The following is a 25,681-nucleotide window of genomic DNA, read 5'->3' as shown; positions in this document are numbered from 1 at the left end:
GGCGCTGGAGGTGGCTGGCCATGTTACAAGGGAGGAGTGACTTGCTGTTGGCACAGGACAGAAGCACATCACTACATCTCCCAGAGGAATTATGGATTCTTTAGCATCAGGCCCTCCATGGGAATGTTCCTGGGCCAGCACCACTACCCCCCATCTCTTTCAACATAGCTTGTGGCACAAGCTATCCCTGAATATTCAAAAGCAAGATATAAAGTAATCATTTAGATTCCTCTACTTTATGGAATCTATCTAGGTGTTTATGCTGTGACCATCACTGTGGTATGGAGAGGTATGTATGTCTGAACCATGATGATAGATGTATTTTTTTTTTCAAAGAAAGTGTAGAAAGTGATGGTATGTCCTAGTTTTTCATAAATGTCCCAGAAACATCTTTCAGGACACCTGGAATATCCTGGTTTTTAATGTAATCCATCAAAATTGTAGTAGCTTTATACCTGCAGGTTGGTTGTTTACAGCCTATTGCTATAGAATAGAATTGGCCCTGTGTTTACAAGTAGTCCAATGGAAGAAGTATTCAGTGCTATGAACAGTGTTTGGAGTGAAAAGTGGAATAAATGGAGATGCTATCAGAGCTGTTAGTGATCCTGTTCGGTATTTCATAAGAATGAAAACATACTGGTGACTTATTAAGGGGAAGGGTTTTTAATATCTTCCTAAAATGTAATTGTTGCTTGCAATCAAATCGCTAATTGATTTTACTTTAGTCTGTGGCATTCATGTTCCATTACACACATCCAGCAAGAACCAGTCATGCTTTCGAAGATTTGCACAGAAGATATTCCTGAACTACAAAGTATGGATCAAAGTCTTAACTTCCCCAAACTAGAGAAGGTTCAGATCAAGGGTTTGTTTTAGACCCATCTCTGATTTGCTCGGGATATAGCCATAAACCACCTTCACTTGAACAACTGAATGGCAGGATGTAGATTCCTTGTAGAAAATTAACAGAATATATGGGTCTGTTCTAGGCCCCAATTCAGGAAAGCACTTACACATGGGCATATGCCCTGTTGACTTCAAGGGTGCATTTAGTTTTAAGTGCTTTCCTGAGGAAAGATCCTGGTTCAGGTTAGCAACATGGCTTTCAACCATGCAAACCAGGGCTGGCTTACAGGTGAGAGCGGAAAACATGTGAAACTTGGCGGTTTCAAATGGTTTTCCTCTGATCACAGGCGGTATAGTTTCGCTCACATGTGAAACTCAAAGCGAAACTGAAAAAAAGACTTGGCATTAGACCTTGTGAACTGAAACTGCTGAAAGTGGCACATCTCTCTTTAGTCTCCCTTCTCTGAGCATGGTTAACTGCCGCTAACATTCAGAAACTTCATTATCTTAAATCATTTCAGGGCAACATTCTCAATAGAATAGCTAAGGGAATGGAAAGAAAAATATAAATCTGCCCCATTATTGCTGATCAACCAAATTGGGTGTGGTGCTGCTGCTGTTCCACCCATATGCCACTGAGGTCATTAGGATGTTCAAGCATGATTGGTGTGCTTTATGGGCCACAGGTAGAATATTGAATGGCACACTGGGGGTTAAAGTAAGGTAAGAATATTGAGATTCCACAAACAAATTCTAAGCTAAAATAAAAAGTGAGTCTCTAGTTTGCCTCATGGTGTTGTCTGCAGTTGGAAACCTCCTGAACTTTATCCTAAATACAGTTGCTCCTTTTTGACCTGAGAGGCTAGTCAAATTTCAGGGCCCTGAGGATGTTCCACTTGGAAATAGACATTGATAGAATCTGATATTTTCTTTGATGCAATCTTGCTTATTTACAAGGCATGCATAAAGTCTGGCATCTCCATGTGTGGGAGGAACCAAAATCAAGGGATCACTTCTTTGGTTACAGCCCCAGTTCTCTTTAGTCAGCACCAGACTCCCTCTCCATTCTTTCACACTGTGCTCACAGGCTGCTTGCTTGGCTTTCTTGCTGTTTGCTTCTGCAGCTCTCTGTTCTTTCCCCTCCCCTGCCCATCCCATCCCACAGACTATACTCTGCAAAACCCCTCTGCCCACTCAGTGCAAACTCCTGGATGGGTTCACAACCCCCTTTTGTCTTAAGGTGACGGGGGGCTTCTGATTAACTCACCCTGACAGACATGTTAATTGAAGTGTGCATCTACATCCAATTTCAATGAGCTTTGTAGGCCAAGCACCTTCCATATTTACAATAATATCCAGGTACAATGGGGCATGCTAAAAATATGGGTTTTTATTTTAATTGTTAACTTCCTTATATTTGTACATTTAAAGGAGATACTAAGGGGCAAACAACTGTACTCAGATTTTGTGCACACATCTGTGTCTAAAATACACACTTGTTTGAGCAACTGGGTATTTGTGTGCACAACTTAAGGAGCGAGGCATGCAGGGATCCAGGTTGTGTGTGTGTGTGTGTGTGTGTATATAATAATATAATATTTTACATGCACACTTTTAAGCCTCATTTGACAACTTGGCTTCATATAATGCAGATTGTTTGGTGCCCTGTGGATTTAAGATGCATACAACATTTTGATTCTCAAGGGCCTACTTGCATGGAGAAGGGACAAGTTATGTCAATTTCCCCCATGATTATTTGCAACCGTGTGCCATCTTTTGATACTATTTATTATGCATTATTGTGTGTGTGAGTGTGAGAGAGAGAGAGAGAGAGAGAGAGAGAAAATAATCAAAAAGCATGTTGGGTCAGTAGGGCCGGCTCCAGGCACCAGCTTATCAAGCAGGTGCTTGGGGCAGCAACTCCGGAGCGGGGCGGCACTTTCAGCTATTCGGCGGCAATTCGGTGGAGGGTCCCTCACTCCGACTTGGAGCGAAGGACCTCCCGCTGAATTGCCGCAGATTGTGATCGCGGCTTTTTTGTTTGTTTGTTTTTTGTTGTTGTTTTTTTTGGCTGCTTGGGGCGGCAAAACCCCTGGTGCCGGCCCTGTGGGTCAGATTTAGATTGGTAGTTCTGCTGCCTCCCAACAGAGTCTAATATCTGATGAGAATCCTACAGTAATCTGTTTAATGGAGTGGTGTGGACAGGAAGACACCAACTTTTCACTTCTGGAGTACTAAATACCATTGTTGTCCTAGTTCGCAAATTAAAACCAGAACATTGCAAACACTGAAGTGTTTAGGGCCAATTTGTTTGTTGTGGCTGCTAGTGTGACATAAAATCTGGACTGAGAAACAGCTTTGTCCCCTCAATTTGCCAATCTGGGGTGCCTTTTGCACTGCTTCGCTGTGGGAGCAACCACTCTTTGCCTTGCTTTCACACAGCCTCTAGCCTGTAAATTACTCCCAGCTGAGTTATGAGTGCTTCTAGCCAGCAGCTCCTGAATTGTATTGCAGAGTGGTACCAGTAAATTCCCAGTCCCAGACTTGTCCCCAGAAATGTGTGTCTTGTACTGCCCAGTTCTGTCCTTCTGTGCAGTACAAGCACATAGAAAGTCTGTCATTTTATTAATAGAAAATGATATTCACAAACTCTTTTATCTCAAATGAAATTTCCCAAATACTTCAATCCAAAGACACACGGGTTTAGATAAAACAATAAAACAAGTTTATTAACTACAGAAAGATAGATTTTAAGTGATTACAGGTAATGAGGCATAAAATTAAGGACTGGTTACAAAGAATTAGTTTAGGTATTAGTTTGCATTTTAACTTATCAAGCTAAGTGAATTCAAAGCAAAGATTTCTCTCACCATATGCTTACAGCAGTCTGGCTGGATCTTTCAGCCAGGATTCCCACCCCCGCCCCTCAGTTCATTGATACTCCTTTTGTCTTTCAAACATTTGTTGATGCCACGAGGAGAGAGAGGAGATTTGAGGCCTCTGTTCCTCATTTTTATATCTTTTCCTACTCTTTGACAATCATCTCCAGCTGGGGTTCAGGCAAGAGCCAGTCTGTTTACACAAGATGTACATTTCTCGCTCACACACTTCTTCCTGCCAAAGAATGGCTGCTAAAGCAAGTGATAGTTCATTTGATTTTTGTTGACACCTGGCTGAGGCAAAAGTTTGCCTTTGTCTCTGAGGAACTGGTTTGTGCCTGCTTTTCCAGACTTGGAGCATGTCTCAGCCATGTCATACAGTAGAATCTTATAACTTGACATACAGTGTTGCTACACACATTTTACCAGGACTTTAATGATCAGCAAATTGAGGTTTCAAATGATGCCTTATAAGGTATACGTTTTACAAAACTGTGATAAATCTTGTACAAAGGATGGAACATGAGGGTACAGACTGTCACACCTAACCAAGCATATTTTCTGCTTGGTTCAATTTCAGCAGACTCAGATGACTAAGGAGAATGCCCCACAGGCTATTATCCTTCTTAAAGCCTCTGCAGTCTTGCTGGTGATGTCTGGGGGTGGGAAAAGAAAAGGGATTGATGGCCTAACTACCCCTCATCCTTTATTCTCGGACCAAGTCACTGTTTCCCTCCACTGTACCCAATAAGGTCTTTAGGGGGCTACTAGGTCTGGGCTGTTTAACACTCCCTCCCAAAGTCTTTGGAAAACATAGCACCTGATCTAGAGCCCACTGAAGTCAATGGGAAAACTCCCATTCATTGCAGTGGGCTTTGGATTCGGCCCATATCCCTTCAAATTCAAAAAGCTTCACATTTTTTCTTTCTCACTTGCCTCTGCTCACTTGAAACCTGAAAGATGATGCCAGGAGACTGAGACTTGTAGTGTTTCCGACCCAGAGAAAAGCAGAAGGTGTTAAAAATCTTGTTCCTGTGGGCTTTCCAGCAGTTTCTGGGCCAAAAATCTTCAGGTACGTTTGACTACATTTTGAGTCAGCCTGCATGAAGGCTACTGTCTCTAATCGCATTATTCCTTTCAGCCAAAAATATTTTCACCTCACCGACGTGATATTTCTGACACTAATGCAATCCTATTAGGGGTGAGGTTTTTCCAGTTCCGTCACCTTGCCCAAGGGCTGTTCACTCTCAAGCATTGTTGAAGGGTGTGAAATCTCCCCAGCACATTGTCCTTTGAACATATGGGGCCAAGGTTTCCAAAATACTATTAATATATTGCACTAGCACTAGGCACCCTAGTGTAGGATTGTGCTTGGTGCTGTACAGACAAAACAAAAGACAGTCCCGGTCCTAAAAAATCTACAGTCTGAGTGGAAGATAAGAGATGACAGGTGGATACAAACACACAGGGTGAGCACAAGGAGACAAAACAGCTCATCTCCACTTTAGGCACAATACTACACACACACACACACACCCCAAAAAATCCCTCATCATGTCTGTTGAGATCACTTGAAAATCTGGCCAAAAATGTCACCCTGGGAGCAGCTAAGAGCTAAGGACCCTTGAAAATATGGCTCATCCTGCAGAAGTTTAAAAAGGAAAGGTCTTGTTCATCTACAAGAAAACCAGGGGGTAACAATGACACATCTGCTCCATCTTGTGGCAAACATTATAACTGCACATGCCTCCTAATAATTCTGAACAAGTATCAGGAATCCCGATATGCTAAAGTTTTCTGAACCTGAATACCTGATCTCAAGTTTGGAATGGAGATTACCTTTCTTAGTGTGGCTAATTTGTATTGGTGACACACGTTAACGTTCAAGTCAATTTAGTGATCTATCACAAGATACTCTGTCAAATAGCACTAATGAGTTGACACAAAGAGAATTAATGAGTTATTTATATTTCCATAGTACCTAAGAGCCCAAGTCATGGACCAAGACCCCATTGTGCAAGGTGCTGTACAAACAGAATAAAAAGACTCTTTTTTTTCCTGAAGAGATAACAATCTAAGTTATAGGTCAGGTAGGCAATTTTCCATTGCATCTTTTCTCAACAGGAAATTACCATTTCAACTCCATGAATTGTTTTAATTTTTCATCTGAAAACCAGAAACTGAAAGCTTTAAATTTTTCAGTGAAAAGTTGACATTTTCCATGGAAAACAGACTCCAATCTCCAATTAGTTCTACTGAGTTACAGATCACAATGGGATTTGAAAATATGTACACAACTAATTGTTTCCTCTTCTCATTATTTTAATAGAATTAACATTTAAATACAGCTAGTAGATCATTATTATAAGTTTTAAATTACCGAATCTAAGGATCCCTTGATTGGCTGAAGATTTAAGGCCCGAATTTCAAAGTCTAGATTTCTGTTTCAGTCCAAGTGATCATAACTATAAAATCTTATATTAATGTAATACCTTTCACCGTAAAGATCCCAAAGTGTAACTATGAGCTAGTTTTGCTACGGGTTTTCATTTTCTTCACCAGATTTAATTCAGAATGCAGGGTCTCTGGTGAAAGGAAGTCCACCATGGAAGAGGGTAGGCTGAAGTGGCAAAAACAGCCAGTGCTACTGGAGGGTGGGCATGGGACCATAAAGGTCTAGTACAGCCCAATGCTTGTTAAAGGTCTTAAAGCTCTTGAGCTGCTCTGGCAGAATTGTGGTTTTGTATTATAGGCATGAAAAATTTACCGTTTTGCCAAATTTTGGAAACTTGGCAAATTTTGGCAGTGTTGAGTTTTGCTTTGAGATTTTGAGTTGGTTCAAACCTGCGGTTCAGACAAAACTTGCTGGGTTGGCGCATAATCTGAGGCACATGGAAACTGAAGAAAAACTTTGCTGGAAAATCTGTGAAACCAGACCCTACAATTTCACATGGTCTTGGGGTTTCTTCTCCCGTCTGTTGCCCACGGTCACACGGGAAGTCTGCAAATCCGTTAACCTCTCTGTGTAGGATTTTGCAAAGGTAGATAGTCAATGGAACTTGTGCTCCTAACCATTGTCGGTAGCTTTGAATTCTCCGTGCCTTGGCTAAACCATCTGTAAGTTGTAAGCAATGCCGACCTCTTAGGTGTGCTATTTATTTGGTAGAACCCAAGATTGTAGTAGGCACAGCACAGAATTCTGAGACAAAGATGTAATACTTCTAAGTAGGAGAGGTTGTGTGGCAGAGTAAATAAGGGGCACAGGGCATGGAGATAGGAGCTGTGAGTTCTGCAGCTCTGCCACTGACTGGCTTTTTGACCTTGGTAAACTTAGCAAGATTCAAAAAAGGACTGGATGTTTATATGACTATGAAGACTAGCCATAGTTAAAATAGTTAATGTTAATATACACTTTGGAAGAAATATTAATCCTTATGCTTCCCGGTTTAAGGCAACATCTACTGCAGTTTTTCTTGCAGCCTCTTCTGAAGCATGTGACACTGGCCACTTTCAGAGACAAGATGGTGGACTGGGTGGATCAAGAGTTTGATCCAGTATGGCAGTTCCCAAGACATAGTCCTGCCCCAGAACAGCTGACTGCATGAGGCCCTGATGAACTGGCAAGTTGATCCATGGAGGTGAATCCTGCCCCTGGGCAGAGCCCCATTATAGTAAGCAAACATTTTAAGTGATCAAATTTTAATAGTGCAAACTCTACATTCTTTCCTGAAAACCATGGGAAACTGAAGTCAAGCTGAGAAATACCACCATTTAGCTGGCATCCTTGTGAGCTTGTGAAGAAAATGAGGCACTGTGGTTTTGCACAATTTGTAAAATTGACCCCTCTTTTTCATGTGGGAACTTAGGGTCCAGTCCTGTTCTGACTGAAATCAATGACAGTTTTAAGTGTGACTAGAGTCTTAACTTGATCCAAGAAGACCAGTGACCTAAATCACTGGTTCAGAAAGGGGGGAACTATTGCCTGTTCCATACTTTCTAATGACTTGCATGAAGAAATATTGCAAATAAATGAGTTCCTCAGTGGATGGCATGCATTGTCTACCCCATTTCTGAATCAGATAAATTATTTCTCAGCCATCTGCTGTACACTGAATGGCTCCTTTGTGGAGTGGCACAAAGGTGTTTTAGCCCAACTTGAACAACTGGGTGATCACCTGTGCTGAAAAAGAATAGAGCTCTTGGGCAGACTCTGTATATATGATTGAATTCAACTGTTTAAGACCCACATTGTAGGGCTGTTGGAACAGTTTTTAATGCAAAGGGGTTTTGACTCAATACAATTTTTTCACAAAAAGTGTCTGCATTCTGCAGAAGACTTCAACTGTTCATCAAGAACCACTAAGGTCCATTATATTTCAGCCATATATCATAATATTTTAATTTGGAAATGCAGCCATGGTGCCCCATGGGAGTTGTCGTTTAGTCCTCACTTTCTTCTATGGGCCAACCGCCCCAGCTGGACTTTGTCTCCCATCATGCACCATAGCCAGGGACTACCTTGATGCACAGCCTCCCTTTTACAAGAAGGAAGACTCTGGTGCATCATGGGAGATGTAGCCAACCAGGGAGCTCAGCCTATATAAATTGGGAAGCATGAGGAGCTACACCTCCCCATGAGGCACCATAGTAACCTTTCCAAACTGACATTTCAGTTTTCATCTTCAGGAATGTGAATTTGAATTTCTGCCAAAAATTGACACTTTCTGAAGGGGAGAATTTTTTCTCCCTACCAGCTCATAATGTGTGCTTGAAGTGAGGACAGGCTTCCTGCATGATCCCTCCCATGATGCAGAGCACAGTTTTTCCCAAGCACTCATAATGAATTTACTATTTAATCCCTTACCATGATGAAAAGTCCTATAGAGTTTAATAAATGAGAACCCTTTTTAGGCTTTTAAACCCACCCTATAGAATTAAATGGAAAACACTGCTATACAATTCTATAGGATGGGTCAAAAACTATAGCAAGTGGTATATTTTTTTTCCTGTCTCTTAGAATAATTTTTTTAGATTCTTCTTATTAAATTCCATAGGCCTTTCCCATAAGGGTTGGAAAGCTTAATGAAGGTAGCATTGCGTTACCTGAAGCTGTAAGCCATTGCTTCCAACAGAACCACTGGCTCTTGGTACGGCAACTTGTCCTGAACTCTAGAGATGACCATTTGAACCACTGTGATAGCTACCGACGTAGAGGGACAGCGATAGTTACTTACAGCCTCTTTTATGTAATTAATTTCAATATTGGCTTGAGAGTGGGCTGCATAATATTGTGTAAAGGAAGTACAGTAAATGAAGGGTTAATCGTGTTATATTCTCTTTCATGTCACTAGACAGGAAACCCAACTGCTGATGAATCAGGAAATTACGATTCATAATGGAAACACTTTTTTAATTAAAAGAATCTGATTCTCCATATCCTCACCATGCCCACACTTTAACAGTAAAACCTTTTCAATGAAATTGGAAAGGAGAGTAAGGTTGCTCTTAGTCACCGTTACTGCTATGACCGTGGGTGGTGGCAGTGGTGGGTGCTAAGTGTAATTGTGTCCATGCAGTGTGGAGATCAAAGTGACTGTGGTGTCATCACCCACAACAGGTGAAGGGACAACCACAATTTCACCAACAGCTCTGGGTTCTGTGAAAGGTTCATACATTCCAGTGGAAATCTGCTACTACTTGCTCTTTAGAACACAGGTGCAGCAGGAATAAGCAATTGAATGCAAACCAGCAACATAATGCCATGCATTGCAGCCAACATGTGGCTTGTGATCTAACAAAGGCGTGGGGTTGAATAACTACATAACATAGCTCTGAATGTTTGTAGAAGACAGAGCAGTGGAAAATGCACTTAATTGAAAGTGGCCTTTACAATGTTTTTCAAGTTGCGAACACTGATACTTTTGATTATTGTAATGAAATAAGTGGATCAAACTCTTTCTGCACCCTGTGGATTACTCAGTATTTCATCTTGCAAAAAACAAACTGTTTTCTAGATGTGGCTTGTGCCACTAGAAATGTTTAATTAAAGCACAAAACCATGTTGATTTTGGAGTAGTTACAACTGGCGTGAAACAGCATCCACTAAGACATTACTTAAATATTTCAGTCTCTCTACAGCAACATCTAGCACCATTTAAAAATATTTTTGCCTCATGGATGACTTAAAATAATAAAAAAATAATAGGGGAAGGTGTTTGTTACTCTGTATCATTCCCAGAGTGCCCTCTTCTGGCACTGTGCAGGGTAGCAGCCACACAGCCTCATTTCCCCAGCTTTCTTCTTCTAACAGTTCTACCCCTCCCGGGGGTATTTAAAGTCCAACACTAATATAACACAACACGAACTCTTCCCATCAGGGCTGGCTCCAGGCACCAGCCCAGCAAGCAGCTGCTTGAGATGGCTAATGGTGAGGGGTGGCACGTCCGGCTCTTTGGCGGCAATTCGGCAGCGGGTCCCTCACTCCCTCTTGGAGACTGAAGCGGCAGCAGTAGAGCTGCAGATCGCGATCACAGCTTTTCTTTTTTCTTTGTTTTTTTTTCTTTTTGCTGCTTGGGGCAGCAAAAACCCTGGAGCCGACCCTGCTTCCCATCCCTCTAGGAGGTCTGCTAGACACCAGTTTTCCACAGTCCCTGGCCCAACCCAGCCTTCTGCCTCATACCGAGAGCTTCACGTCTGCTCCCCCGCCTGCTCTTTCCAACTGAGCCAAGTTCTTCCTTTGTAAGACCCTGCCTGGAGCTTGCTTCCTGCTCTGGGAGTCTTAATCTGAGCTAGTTGGGACCTCAGTAGCCCATTAACCCCTTCCTGCAGTGTGGTGTCTTGTGTGACCCATTACACTGGGACAGACCTGTATTGTCTTACACGTTCCATTATAATTTTTCCCCCCAATCTTTTCTTATGCCTCCATTGTTTGCAGCAGGCCTTTGATATTTGGCTGGCGAATAGCTCTCAGGCTACAGAAGCACCTTTTCCTTGTCCCATGAAATTCCATTCAGCTTTTGCTGAGATATAGACAGTTACTTGCAATTTCCCTTCTCTCACTAGTAATCCTCCGGAAAACTTGCCAGCATGGCCCATGGTATGAATGGTTTATTGCACAGTCTTCTCTTATATGATCATTTATATCGGATTTCCCTTCCCGCCCCACCAGGACTCTGGCTTCATTCAGTGCACAGGATGGATGCACAGAGGGCACAGTTGCAAGGGCAGCCATAAATCTGGCATTTCCTAACATTCAGCTACTTCACTTGGCATCCCAAATAATGTTAGTTTAATACAGCTTCTTGTTTGTCATTAGTCAGGTGATGGTGGCTCTCAACAGCCCCAGTCAGCATCGTGGGGTTCCAGTTGTGCTAGGTGCTGTACAAAAACTTACAACGAGAGGAACCCTCGCTGGACGAATCAGTCTCAGGTCCCAATCTTGCCCTTATTAGCATGGGTGTAGACAGCTGCACAGCAAGGAACTCCACTGACTTGAGTATATTTTCAGTTCAGTTGATGTCCATTTAATTGCATTAAATTAACAGGAACTTGGTGCCCTGTCCCCCTAGGTGGCTTTGAAATCCTCAGCCAACAATTTTTGGTTTCCTCCTATAGTTAATGGTTGAAGGGGTCCATGAGTCTGGCAGCAGTTGCTGTTCTTAGTGATTCAGGAACAGTGGGTATCTCTCTGTTTGCTTCCTCACCCTATCTTCCCATCAGGACAAAGAAGCTCATATAAATGTTGCTTTTTCCCCAGCTCACACTGAAGATCTTTTCCTAAGAACAGAAATATTAACTTAAATCATATGGTGCAAACAAATATGTTACTGTAACTATTTATTAATAACTTGGGTGGGAGGACTGAAGTGACTCAGTAAAACCAGCTCATGTGGATCTATTTGCAGAATCAGGGCCTTGCATTATTGAAGGTAAAAGAATTGTATAAGTTCAACTTGCTTTTCGCTGAGCTTATCATTATGAGCTGTTAGTTGGGTCCCATTGGTCTGCATTGATGGCAACTGGTTAACAGAGAAAAAATATGTATACCTAGTCATTCTTTCCTGTGTGATCCGGCTACACCTGTGCAGAACCCTTCCCCAGCTCCCTCTGGTGGATTGAACTGCTTTTACTATATTGAAGGGGAAAATCACCACTGAACTTTGGTATTTATTTCAAAACTTTTATTTTTGAAAGAATCACAAAACATTGTTATATCACAATTAGTTATGCCAGGGAGGTAGATGGGCCGACTCACCCCTGCGGCGCCTCCTGCTGGTGACTCCTGGGAATTAGCTCGGTTTCCAGCATGGAGCGCCCTCTGCAGGCCAGTGATCTGCCTGTTCCCTGGACCCGAGTCCCTCCCTGGACCCCGGTGCCCTTTTACATGGGGTGCTGCCCCCTGGCAGTAACCCCTTTCTCTCAGGGTCTCCCAACTCTAGGGAACCCCCACCCTCTATCCCCACCTTGCCTCAGTGTATGGCTACTGCCAGTCATTGTCTAGCCCCACACCCTGGGGCGGACTGCAGTATCAGCCTGCTACTCATCACTGGCAAGGAGGGTTTGGACCTGCTGCCTTGGCCTACCCCTGGGCTGCCTCTGCAACCCCCAGTACCTGTTAGCCCAACGCTAGGCCGCAGCCTGGGGCTTTCCAGGCTGGAGCTCCCCAGCTCCTCTGCCTTTCCCCAGCCCTGCTCCCCTCAGGTACCCTGCTCAGCTCCCTGCAGCCAGGCCCATCTCCCTCTGAATGCAGAGAGAGACTGTCTTTTTGGGCTTCTGCCTCACAGCCTCTTTTATAGGGGCCAGCTGGGCCTGATTGGGGCTGCAGCCACTTCCCAATCAGCCCATCTTAAAAGCTGCTTTCTCCAGCCACATCCCCCTCCCAGGGCTGTTTTTAACCCTTCAGGGCAGGAGCAGGGGTCCACCCTGATACAAGGGTTCAGCAACCTTTCAGAAGTGCTGTGCCGAGACTTCATTTTTTCACTCTAATGTAAGGTTTCACGTGCCAGTAATACATTTTAACATTTTTAGAAGGTCTCTTTCTGTAAGTCTATAATATATAACTAAACTATTGTTGTATGTAAAGTAAATAAGGTTTTTAAAATGTTTAAGAAGCTTCATTTAAAATTAAATTAAAATGCAGAGACCCCTGGACCGGTGGCCAGGACCCGGGCAGTGTGAGTGCCACTGAAAATCAGCTCGCGTGCCGCCTTCAGCACGTGTGCCATAGGTTGCCTACCCCTGAGTTATGCTAACAAGTATGAAAAGTTTTTCCTGGGTTACCATAACATACATTTCCCTCTTTGCATATTCTTCCAAATTCTACTCTTCCACCAGCACACATTTAGAGCATCACTGAAGTGATTTAGGATTTTCACTGATTGCTATGTTATACAGGAGACCAGAGTAGCAGATCATAATGGTTCCTTTGGGTCTTAAAAATCAATGACTCTACTCTGGATATACACTAGCATAACTGAGATCAGACTCTTTGGACTATTACCCTTTGGTATACATCAAGAAATCTGTTGTAGGCTCTTAAAGTATTAAGCCATATAGAGATATGGACATTGAGTCTTTGTCCTTGATTAATTTCTGGGCTGCTTGTTTTTATTACAGGCAGAAGGAAGACCCTGCTGCTTTCTAAACTGACCAATGCATAAAAGAGGTAAATGAGTTCTACCCTTGTTAATACTTAGCAAGTATATATGTCAATGACCAATACTTTCCAGAATGTAAGTATTTATTCTTGGCTGGGGTATAGGGATTGGGCATGTCGAAATGCATTTTTAAAACAGCAGTGGTGTTCACTGCTGGTGTAAACTGATACAATTATGACAAGCAGAGTATAAATACTTAAAGGGTTGAGTGAATAGGAACTGGAATTATTCCAAACATCCAGTGTTTTTGTATCTGTTTTGTCAAGGGTTTAAAAATGTATGTATGTGACCCTAGAACTTGGAGACACCAATGAATTAGAAACTATGCAGTCACATGGGAAGAGAAAGTCTCTTTCCCAAAGAGCTTACAGTCTAAATAGATAATACTTTCTTCCACCCTTTGTCTGTCTTATCCCCATTTTACAGATGGGGAAATGAGACACAATAAGTGATTTGGCCAAGGTCACACAAGGATCCGGCAGAGGTGGGAATTGAATCTAGATCTCATGGTTTTTCACTCCAATGCCGTAACAAGACTATCATTCTTCTCTATAAAAAATGTGTCCCTGCATGTGCAGCACCAGACTGAGTATGTTGTAGCCTAATAAGGAGACATCGCTATCTAGTTGTTTGAGCAGCAAGCTGGGAACTGGGAGAAAACTGACCTACTCCTGACTCTGCCACTGATTTACTGTGTGGCCTTGCACAAGTTATTTAGGATTTTCAGAAGAGCTCAGTTCCCATTTAGGTACCAAAATCAGTGGCCATATTTCATTTTGAGTTCTGAGCAATTGTGCAAATTTGCCCATTAATCTTTCTGCCTCTCTGCAAAGGATACAATTTATCCATCTCTGTAATAATGCTTATCAACCTTTGGTGGCGATCTAAGGCCTGGTCTACAATGACATGGTTAGGTCAACACAAGGTTAGGTCTTACATCCATCTAGCTGTGGATGTGTTCACACTGAAATTTAGCCCCTGAAGACACAAATGCCCTGCTAAGCCGACTAACCAGTAGCAATCTGGCATTGCAAGTTTGCACAGTGCAATCACCACTCACTTCACAACTGTCAGTGCAGCTCTCATTTTGGTGTCCCTGCATTGGAGGGCTGGGGCCAGCTCTACACACAGATCCAGGAATGTGGCCTTGGGCGTCCAAAAGTTCTGCAGCCCCTGCTCATCATCCCCAGCCTGCATGACGATACGATTCCACCAGTCAGTGCTTGTTTCTCAGGCCCAGAACAGGTGCTCCACCACCTCCAGCTGCTCTGTGAGCACCAACATCATTGAGCTGTTTCTTTCTATGTCTCATAGCAATCTAGCCTCCAGTCATGTTCCCTGCGGCTTCCCCTGTGGCTCTGCAACTACTGCAGGATCAGGCATCCTGTGCTTGCAACGCTCATCACAATAGTGCAAGGCTGTGTAAGCTCTGTGCTTCTGTCAGAGATGGTGGACAGCGAGGAGGGACATGTGGGTTTGCGCACATTTTGAAAAGGTGTGAAATATTATGAGATGCTGATGAAATTATGGGATGGAGAACACTGCATTATGGGAAGTTGACCCTATGCTCCCAGTCACCCCTGTGTGACTCATTTCAGCCCCAGGTGGGATTGCAAAAACTTCCCCAAACAATCTGTGTTGGGTGGTGGCGAGTTGCACAGTAAGATACGTACCCACGCTGCACTGCACTCTGCATCAATACAAGCACTTCTGGTGAGGACACACACTGCCGACACAAGAAGAATAGTGTGCACATGCATAAGTGATGTAATAACTGTGGTGGCTGAATGCCGATGTAGTTGCCAACATTTTGTACAGCCACAGGAAGACTCAGAATCCTGTGGAAAAAAGAAATCACATAGAAACAGGCTAACCAAGACAAATGTGTTTTTAAGTGAAGATGACCATCTAAGCACTTGGATGCTTATCTGAACTTAGCCTTTAAGTGATTTTTTCCCCATCACTTGCTAAAAAAACATTAAATCAAAGAAATTCAGAACTAAAAACTCCATAAACTGACATAGCATCCTATCTTTTTCACACTGGTTGCCCTCAAGGTGATAGATACTGTGGTAAGTCAAATTTTCTGCCTTTCCTCTGGATTTTCTTGCTTTTAAAAAAAATTAAATTGGGCTCTGTCTTGTGAACGTGAACATGAACATAGTGAACATAGATGAACATAGTGTTTTGGAGTCACGCCTGTTGAAGTCAATGGCAAGACATGCCGCTCCCCCAACTTCAATGGGTTTGGGATCAGACTCCTGTATTCTAGTTTAATTTTAGCCCGTTGGTAAATCACAAATCATAGATCCCTGATTTTTAAGGTCTAACTGCTTCAGATTTTCTTCCAGCACTTCAAAATTGCTTAATTGCATTAGCCACGGTGAAAACAATTGTTTCTTTCATATCCCTGAAACTTCTTAATACAAAAGAAAGGATTATGCATGAATATGCTCTACTCTCCAGTAAATGATCTCTCTATTATTAAGGAGTGTACATTCTGGATCATTGTGAAGCTTTCTATTCAACCATTATCTACTTGAACAAAACCTGAAGGCTGAAGATACAAGAATAAATTATATTTGGGGGCAATCATAAAAAAACCCCTCTAACGCGATCTTTCCATTCAGTAAAGGAATAAGCTTATTCCTTTTTTTATGATTGCCACCAGTATAATTTATTCTTATATCTTCAGGCTTCAGATTTTGTTATTTAACTATGTAAAACATAGTTTGTAAATGTTCCGGTTAGAGAGATTCTCATCTGTATGGTCATATATAGGTAGCAGATATGCTGTGACCACAGTCTATCATGCTGACATATATTGTCTCATTGTTTCCTTGTATGCCACATCTGTCTGTAACTATTCAAGCTCTCTGGGGGCAGGGACTGTCTTTTCTTCTGGGTTTGTTCAGCACCTAGCACAAGGGAGGGTGACGGGATGGTCTATTACTAGGGCTTCTAAGCACTAGAGCAGAGATCTCAAACTTAAATCACCACGAGGGCCACATGAGGACTAGTACATTGGCCCGAGGGCCACATCACTGACACCTTTTCATACAAAGATACAAAAGCCCTGCCCTCTGCCCCTGGCCCCGCCCCCACTCCACCCCTTCTATGAGGCCCCGCCTCTGCCCGCCCATTCCCCACCCCCATTCCCCAAAGTCTCCACCCCCACCCTGCCCATATTCCAACCTCTTCCCCTTAGCATGCCGCATCCCCACTCCTCCCCCTTGCCTCCTGGAAAGCCCTAAGCACCACCAAACAGCTGTTTGGTGGGGGGAAGTGCTGGGAGGTAGGCAGAGGAGTGGGACGCAGTTCGCTTGGAGGGACAGAGGCGAAGGGCAGAGGGTGAGGGGAGCTATGGCGGGCCGCAGGAAATAACTCCATGGGCCTCATGCAGCCCATGGGCTGCGTGTTTGACACCCCTGCACTAGAGTAATGCAAATAATAATGTGTGCCTATACACAGTCAATAGAGCTACTTCAGCAGAGAAATGGACACTGTTTTTTTCTTAAATTGAAACAGTTGAGTGTCTGTTATGAAGAAAAGAGAAGCTTCTTTAGCTCTGTGTGTGTGTGTGTGTGTGCACGTGCATGCCCGTGCCAATAGGGAGGTGCACAATGTAATATGTACACAATTTTCTGACCTGTAACTACCCTAAAAATTAAGCATGCAAAATGCCCTTTCCAATAGTTTAATCTGACACAGAAGATTAAATATGGGAGTAAGAAATTATGTACAAACTTTTACTACGTGAGTAGGGCTTCATGGAAATCACTGATAAAGTTGACAAATTTCACAGCATGTTCATTGCAAAAATACTACATTTCATGGTTGGTCACAGATGAAGAGAAGAAGAATCCTGCAAGTGACTTACACAGCTCAAACAGATGGTTATTCAAAGTTGTACAACTACAGGCAGGGGTAATATGAATAAAATGAACATTGCAATGTGGTTTTAAAAGCAGGAGACTTTTGCTTCTTATGAGGGCACAATCTTATTGCTATTGGGTTACAATGTTATTTGCAGCGTGTATAACGTTAAGAAATATATTGACTGTGGAAATCATGCACAAGATACAATAGTTCAAATGCTGCTTTTGTTTGCTAAATAATGTTATGCAAATTCAGACTAAAAATAAGTAGCCATTTTTTTCACAGTCTGAGTAAATAACCATTGGAACAACTTATCAAGGGATGTGGTAGATTCGTCTTTAAATCAAGATTGGATGTGCCTAAGGTATGCTGTCGCTCGACTAGAATTTATGGGCTTAACACAACAATAATGACTGGCTGAGGTTCTATGGCCTGTTTTACACAGGTCAGACTAGATGATCATATTTGTCCCTCCTGCCCTTTAGAATCAATGAATCATTTAACTCCATTGACATTAACAAAGTTGCAATGATGTAACAGAGCAGAAGTTGGCCTAATAATGTTGCAGTATATTGGATACGTCCTTGGTTCCCAGTCAGTGAGACACTTACTGGTAATAGTATTTCAAGCTTTTGTGACTGGTAATTAAGGCACTCCTGCCTGCTCTCAGTTGGAGTCTTTCCGGCCCAGCCATGCATTGGGTCAGTGTGGAGCTCTAGGAAAAGTGAGGGAATTGTGGCTTAGAGCATGCACATCTAAATGGGAAGTGGTGGGTCCTGGCTGCTACTGCTGAGGTCCAGTTTTGGTTAAACTGGTGCAAATACTTGAAGAGACATGTTATAGCAATCAGAGGGGTTTTGTGTTTCCTAATGACAGAATTAGGTTTGCCTTCTTTGGAATAAAGAGAGAAAATGTTATATTTGCACACATAAACCCAGCTCAAGCATATTCCACTCAGCATCTATTATACCATTTCTCCATTACAAACCAGGGCACCAGTATATTCAGAACAAGGTCACCTATACAAGTATCATAGATCTTTAATGAGACTTAGCATGACATAGGGTATGTCTATATTGCAATGAAAAAAACCCATAACACTATGTCTCAGGCCTGGGTCAGCTGACTCAGGCTCTTAGGGCTCAGGCTATAAAATTGTAAAGTAGATGTTTGGGGATGGGCTGGATCCCAGGCCCTGAGAATCTGTGAAAGGGGAAGATCTCAGAGCCCAGGATCCAGCCTGAGCCCCAACATCTACACTGCAATTTTATAGCCCCATAGCTTGAGTCCCGCAAGCCTGAGTCAGCTGAACCCAGCCTGCCAGAGTCAGACCATGAGTCTTATGTCACAGTGTAGACATACCCATAGCAACTTTAGCAGACATCTACATCCATGATCAGTGGATGATAAAATTACAAACTGGTATGTAGGCAAGGGAAAGAAAGTACAGACGTGTTTCAAGGCATCCCCTTACTAAGTGGAGAAGAAATAGTATCACGAGTACAGAACTATGTAGAATCTTGTGCCAAAGATATTTAAAGACCCTTTAAATAGAAATTTGTAGGAAGGAAAAATGGCTTTGTGGTAGCTGTCCTTTGCAAGATACATAACTGGTATGAAACCAATAGACTATAGTAACCAGCCTGAGAAATTAATACTAACTTTTTGCTAAATTTCAATATGAACCATCACTTCTGGATGACAGCCTACCACTGAGGCATGCTAAACTGATCCCCAGTGCTCTTTTCCTCCAGTGAGGGACAACAAAGAATTGGCTTGTGAGACTGTGTGAGGTACTGAACACTCAGAAACTTCTCAGAGGGAAAAATATTGGCTCTAGACACAGATTGGTTTACTAAAAAATACCTTTCAAGAACTATATTGTATGTCAGGGTGTATTAAATGATGTAAAACCAAAGCCATTGTGAGTGTCTATACAACAAGAGGACAAATGGGACACCACTATAATAGTCATTTATCTGGTAGACTGCAGAAGGTCAGAATATTGGCAATGAGTATTCCATACACTTGGAGAGAGAAATGTTGTCGTCAGCTTCTGTCAAGGCAGGTTAGCAACCTTAGATGTATGGAGGAGTTTTTCAAAGGCACAAATGGGAATTAAGTGCCCAACTCCCACTGCCCTTTGTGACTTTTGTGACTTTTGAAAATCTCCTGCAGAGCTCTACCCTGCCTCCATCCTCCCCAGCCATTTTCAGCTATGTCAACACAAGGCGCTAGGGGTGCAAAAAAGAATTCAAATTAAACATTTTCATTAGAATATTTTGATGGAAAAAGTTCAGTTTTCAATGGAAAGCTGAAAACAAAGTTATTTTGTTCCATTGAAAAATGTCAAAATTGAACTGCTTTAAAAAAAAACCAAAAAAAGAAAAGAAGAGTTCAATTTAGCCCAAACTACATATTTTTAAGGAAAAGAAATCAAACAAATTTTGATCAGCTCTGTACCTAAGACTGGTAAAACCTCAAATGAGTGGGGTCACAAGACCTGTAAAGCCTACAGCTACCAAAAATCAGCTACCCCAAGAAGAGAACAAACAGAAGTGGAGGAACTTAAGGTGAGGGAGCAAAGTGAAAAGGTGCTGTACAGTGGCCACGCTGCAAAATTGGCATTTGGCCACTCTTACTGCAGAGTAGTGTCTGAGATACTGCTGCTGATTCCTTTTCTAAATATAGAATAATAGTGGGACAACACATGCAGCTTTTCCAGCTGCTTTCTGAGAAGGTGCAACTGTGGACAGACATCCATGTTATGGTAGCACAAGGACTTTGCTTTACCAGGCTACATGGCATTACTATGCTTCATATAATTAGCAAAGGCTGAAAGATAGGGTCTGTTTGGCTCTAAATCATCATGAAGGTGTGAGCCCATATTGACTTTTATGGAGTTATTCAGCTAGGGAAGTTTGTCACTCATCAAACAATTGAAACCTAGCAGGAAGCCTTATGGAAAATATCCCATGCAGGCTCACAGTATTGCAACTGCAGGGCAGTGCAATACATTCTGGAAACTTTTAGATAAGTTGGGCCAGATAAGTATCTTAGCCAGATAGCAGGAGTGGGATTCACAAACATATTTAGGTGCCTAACCCTCTTTGAAATGAGACAGAGGAGAGGGTTGTAAGCCATTGGGACCACACAGAAGGAGGTTCTTGGAGCCTGTTTAGTGCTGATGGACAGTTCTACATACAGGAGTAATGGACAATACCTGCCGATTTCATTGCAAAACTGGCAAGTTTTACAGAGTTCCCATGAAGTTTCTGGCACAGGGTGTATGTTCCCACTCACAATCACCTAGCACCTTTCTAAGGCAAGTTTACAGTTTATTTCTGTAGCTGCACCCCCAGAGTTCCATTATGTTTAGTCTTATTCTTCCCAACAGGCTCACAATTCTGTTTGTACAGCACCTAGCACAAAGTGATGTGAAGGGCAAGGGAGTGCAGCTACAGAAAGAAACTGTAAACTTGCTCTAGAAAGGTGTTAGGTGATTGTGAGTGGGAACACACACCCTGTGCCAGATGAAAAGGGGTTAAAAAGCAGTCCTGGCCTCAGTTAGTCCCATCCTGCTATACCTGCACAGACTGCTGCACTTAAGAAGAGGAAAGCCCAGCAATTGAGGACTGTCAGAGAAGAAGAGCAGATAGGTTGCTCTCATGTGGGAGTCTGTAAATTTCAAGAGAAACTTCATGGGAATTCTGTAAAACTCGCCAGTTTTGCAATGAAATCGGCAGGTATTATCCATTACTCCTGTATGTAGAACTGTCCATCAGCACTTAACAGGCTCCAAGAACCTCCTTCTGTGTGGTTCCAATGGCTTACAACCCTCTCCTCTGTCTCATTTCAAAGAGGGTTAGGCACCTAAATATGTTTGTGAATCCCACTCCTGCTATCTGGCTAAGATACTTATCTGGCCCCATTGCTGTAGTATTTGAGGGCCTCACAATCTTTAATTTATACATTAGGGCTGGTTGAAATTTTTCTACCAAAATATGTTTTTGTTGGCAATTGGAGTTTTCAACTGAACTAAATTTTTTGTGAAGAGTGTCTGCTTTCCTCAAAGTGTCAGTTTTTCATTGGAAAAGTAAAATTCCCCAAACTGAAAATATTCCTTTTTCTATGGCTGAAAACTTAACTTTGGGGTTTCAACAAAAAGTCAAAGTTTACTGTGGAGGAAAAAGCTCTGACCAGTTGGAGTAGTTAGCCTTGCAACACCTCTGCGTGACAGGAAAGTGCTTTTATCCTCATTTTACAGAAGGAGAATTAAAGCCCAGTAAGACCAAGGCCCAAATCCTCACAGTTAGGCTCCTAATTTCCATGTAAGTTAGGAGTCTAAATACCTTTGAGGCTCTTCGCCTACACAAAATGCCTGAGGTCACACAGAAAGCCAGGCACAGCCATAGGTTGGGCCCCTAACCTCTGGATCATCTTTCTTCCCTGCAGGCTGACCTATTCCACACCCTTGTGTTCTTCAAATTTGTATCAGATTGGCTCACTCCTCCAGGTGGAGTCTATGAGAGACTCCTCCAATCCATTAGAAATACTTTAATGGGAGTCATCACTCTTCCTACTTTGTTCTCCCCCTCCACCTCTAACTGAGTAGCAGCAGGCCCGGTGAACAGATCCTCCATTTCTATTGCTGGTGCATCAGTGATGTAACATTATTGTGACGTCTGAGTCCCTCCCTCAGCATGCATGACACAGTAATGGGGAATCCTTGGGGTTTCTGTAGTACCATACACCCCAGAATGCTCTCTAACAACCTTCTGGACTGCACTATTCCTCAGGAAGGCACATGGCTTTTAGAGCTGCAGCATTTCTACAGCTGGTGGGTGAGGTGAGCAGGCATGCAGCTCCCTGCCTGAAGAGAATTCTAGTGAGTTGAATGTAATAGGCCATCTTACTGCCCTCCCCTCCCCCAACAAAACATTCTAGCTAAAGGAAATGGACCAGTTGAGGGTCCTCTGAAAAGCCCAGGAGCAGAAAGGGAGTACATGCCCACTCTTGGAAGATGCCTGAGAAAATGGGTTGCTTTCAGCTGAGGCACCCCAGAAAGCATTTAAAGGTAAAGAGGAGGGCTAGGGGGTTGTGTGTGGTGACAGAGGGAAATGGCTGGGCTGTTATACAGTCCATGAGTTTTACTAGATTGGAGTTTCACCATGAACCTTTCTGAAAGACATGCTTGCAATGTTTCAGGCCTTTCCCCCTTTTTCCTTTCTGATCCTGGTATAGTCCTGACTAAAGAAAGTTATGAAGAAGATATTCCTTCTGCATTGTACAATAAGGCTTTCACATACAATTATTTTGCTTTTCAACAGTAGTGGTACCTTAGAGAAATAACCCTCCCAATCAGCAGAAACAACACATGCAGCTTTTCCAGCTGCTTTTTGAGAAGGTGCAACTGTGGACAGACATCCATGTTATGGTAGCACAAGGACTTTGCTTTACCAGGCTACATGGCATTACTATAATTAGCAAAGGCTGAAAGATAGGGTCTGTTTGGCTCTAAATCATCATGAAGGTGTGAGCCCATATTGTCTTTTATGGAGTTATTCAACTGGGGAAGTTTGTCACTCATCAAACAATTGAAACCTAGCAGGAAGCCTTATGGAAAATATCCCATGCAGGCTCACAGTATTGCAACTGCAGGGCAGTGCAGTACTTTCTGGAAGCTTTTAGATAAGTTGGGCTCCTTATGGCATTTGAAGAAACAGAAGTTGGCATTCCTTAGTCAGTAGCTTGATGAGGAGAATGTTCCTGTTTAATTTATACAACTTTACAGTAATCAGGCTGCGACTGTAGGAAGCTGAGTGGAGAGAAAACACCACCACACAAGTCGAGCAATGCAGAATGAAATTATCAGTTTAATGAGCCATGAAATTATCCATTCCGTTCTATAGGAAATTAACCGAGGCTCACATTATAGCCTGTCATAGTTGATAGAGTTCAGTTGGGATTGCCCAGGAAAGCATTTGCCTTTGCTATGTAGACTCTGACATGTGGCTCCAGGAAGACTTTGAAGAGATTTTATCAGCCCCAGGACACCAAAAGGGACTAAAGGCTGCTGTTTCCATAGCAAAATCATGAGTCACACTCTTGGCCCCTTTTTCATGATGACCCGTGTGATTGAAGATTTGTTCATGCAAATGGAAAACAGAATTTTGGTCTTAGCCAAACTGTATTTAATCCTGAAATGTGATTTTATTTTATGGGCATGTGGAACTCCTTTCCAATGGAAGCAGTTGATACAGGTTAGATTATCCACACGGGAAATAGAAGCAATGCCTTTTGATGCAGCCAACATGTCCAAGTGTATATACTCAAATAGGGGGAGGGATAGCTCAGTGGTTTGAGCATTGGCCTGCTAAACCCAGGGTTGTGAGTTCAATCTCTAAGGGGGCCATTTAGGGATCTGGGGCAAAAACAGATCTGGGGATTGGGCCTGCTTTGAGCAGGTGGTTGGACTAGATGACCTCCTGAGGTCCCTTCCAACCCTGACATTCTATAAAAGGAATACTTACAGTAATCCATGTGAGCAATCCATTAAACTGAAATGTGTTCAGACAAAACATCTCTTCAACAATTTCAAGTAGCAAGCAAATTTGTGAAATCCATAGCATGTGCCTGGAAAAATTTGCAAATGGGGCAGAGTTAAGTTTAGCAAATAAACTGGGAATTGTTTGCACAGATCTTAAATATGTAACATATTCTGTCCTTGATCTTTGCATCAAATGTCCATTACCAATTACGGGAATTCCACACATGGTACAAGATCAAAAGTAATGATATTAAGAGTTTATTTGTATTACAGTAGCATCTAGAGGCCTGAAAGGAAATCAAACCCTATTGTATTTGTGCTGTATATACACATATAAAGAGACAGTCCCTTCGCCAAAAGAGTTTACAGTCTAAATAGAGAAGGCAAAAGATAGAAGCAAAAGACTATTGTTTTCTTCCTCCTCTTACACTTAGAACAAAATGTCCTATATTCTGGTTATAGCAAAGTAGTAGTGAATTAACTATAAAATAACTCCAGATTTTCAAAGGTAGTTGCATACATATATTTATATGTATCTTGTCTATATTTGTAATACTCAATGTACTATTACTGCAAAATTACCCCAAATCGGCATGTGTGCAGACAAAAACCTGATTTGTGTGCATACATCGGAGACATGCATGCGTAATGCAAATGGATATGTTTGATTCTCTGCAGCTAACTTTGAATTGGTCCCCTGAAACTCTTCAAGAAGACCAGAATAAGAGCAAGTCAACCCTTATTGTGCAGTTCTTTCTGTTAATATTTTATTAGGAATTTGAGCAGCATGACATATTTTGCAAACATTTTTAAAAAACCTTTAAAGTGACTTTGCAAAAAAGGAAAGCAGCAAATGGAAAGTTATCAACACAGATAATTTCTCTTTGGACCAGCTGCATAACGAGCATTTGTTTTTTATATAAAACCCAGAGTAAAATTACTAACAATTCAAAATAAATAATGAACACATCGAATTTACAATGTAACAAACAAGCACATTTAAACAAATGTGATAAGGGGGGGGGGAAAAACCATTTACTGAGGATCCAAGTGAGTATGGACATTGATAAACCCAGTTAAAAAAATGATTGCTCAGAAAATGGAGCTGGGGGTCATTGCACTTCCACCAGGGCCGGATTATGACGTTCTGAGGCCCTAAACTACGTCAAGTGTAAGAGGCCCCATACCATTAAAAATGAATTTATTTTTCCACAGGAAGGACATTGAATAAATAAACACGAAAGCTTTATATTTGCATATATAGACAAAGACAAAGTTTTAAAAATAGAAAAATAATCTTCATTTTCAGCAGCCCTCTTGGTAACGATGACATCATGACCGAAATAAATATTAGACAAATTCTCTGAACTAATTGTGTATGGAAGTGAAGTAGAAGTAAACAACACAATATAAAAATACAAAATAAAAAAACCCACAGTAAATAATGCAATTTACTAGAAGAGTTCTCAGGAAATTTTTCTTCTCTGTTGGGGTATCTAAATTGTGGAATTCCTTGTCTAAATACGTAATGAGACTCTTAGAGCAGTGCTTCTCCAAGTCGGGCTGCCGCTTGTTCAGGGAAAGCCCCTGGCGGTCCAGGCTGATTTGTTTACCTACCGCGTCCACAGGTTCGGCCGATCACAGCTCCCACTGGTTGTGGTTTGCTGCTTCAGGCCAATGGGGGCTGTGGGAAGGGTGGCCAGCAATACCAAAAACCCTCCAAAAAACACTGGGAGCAAGAGAAGAACCCAAATGATTTCTACCTATTGGAAACTTTTAATGGACTTTGGGCAATCCTTCAAAGGAGAGACTAAGCCATTGAGGTTGATCCTCAGATGGTGTAAATCAGCACAGCTTTACAGAGGTGAATG

General features: G+C 42.2%; 1 long non-coding RNA gene across 1 annotated transcript in view; it reads left to right on the top strand.

Moving 5' to 3' along the window:
- The window catches only part of LOC123343332, an 84,571-nt gene that overhangs the window by 50,795 nt on the left and 8,095 nt on the right, over positions 1 to 25,681 (top strand). The window contains exon 2 of the long non-coding RNA XR_006572202.1: positions 13,341 to 13,389. This is a non-coding gene — a long non-coding RNA (uncharacterized LOC123343332). The remainder of the gene's footprint in view (positions 1 to 13,340; positions 13,390 to 25,681) is intronic.

Source organism: Mauremys mutica, chromosome 10 (assembly GCF_020497125.1).
Source record: "Mauremys mutica isolate MM-2020 ecotype Southern chromosome 10, ASM2049712v1, whole genome shotgun sequence".
In the NCBI taxonomy this organism is placed as follows: Eukaryota; Metazoa; Chordata; order Testudines; family Geoemydidae; genus Mauremys; species Mauremys mutica.
This window is presented reverse-complemented; position numbering and strand designations above follow the sequence as displayed.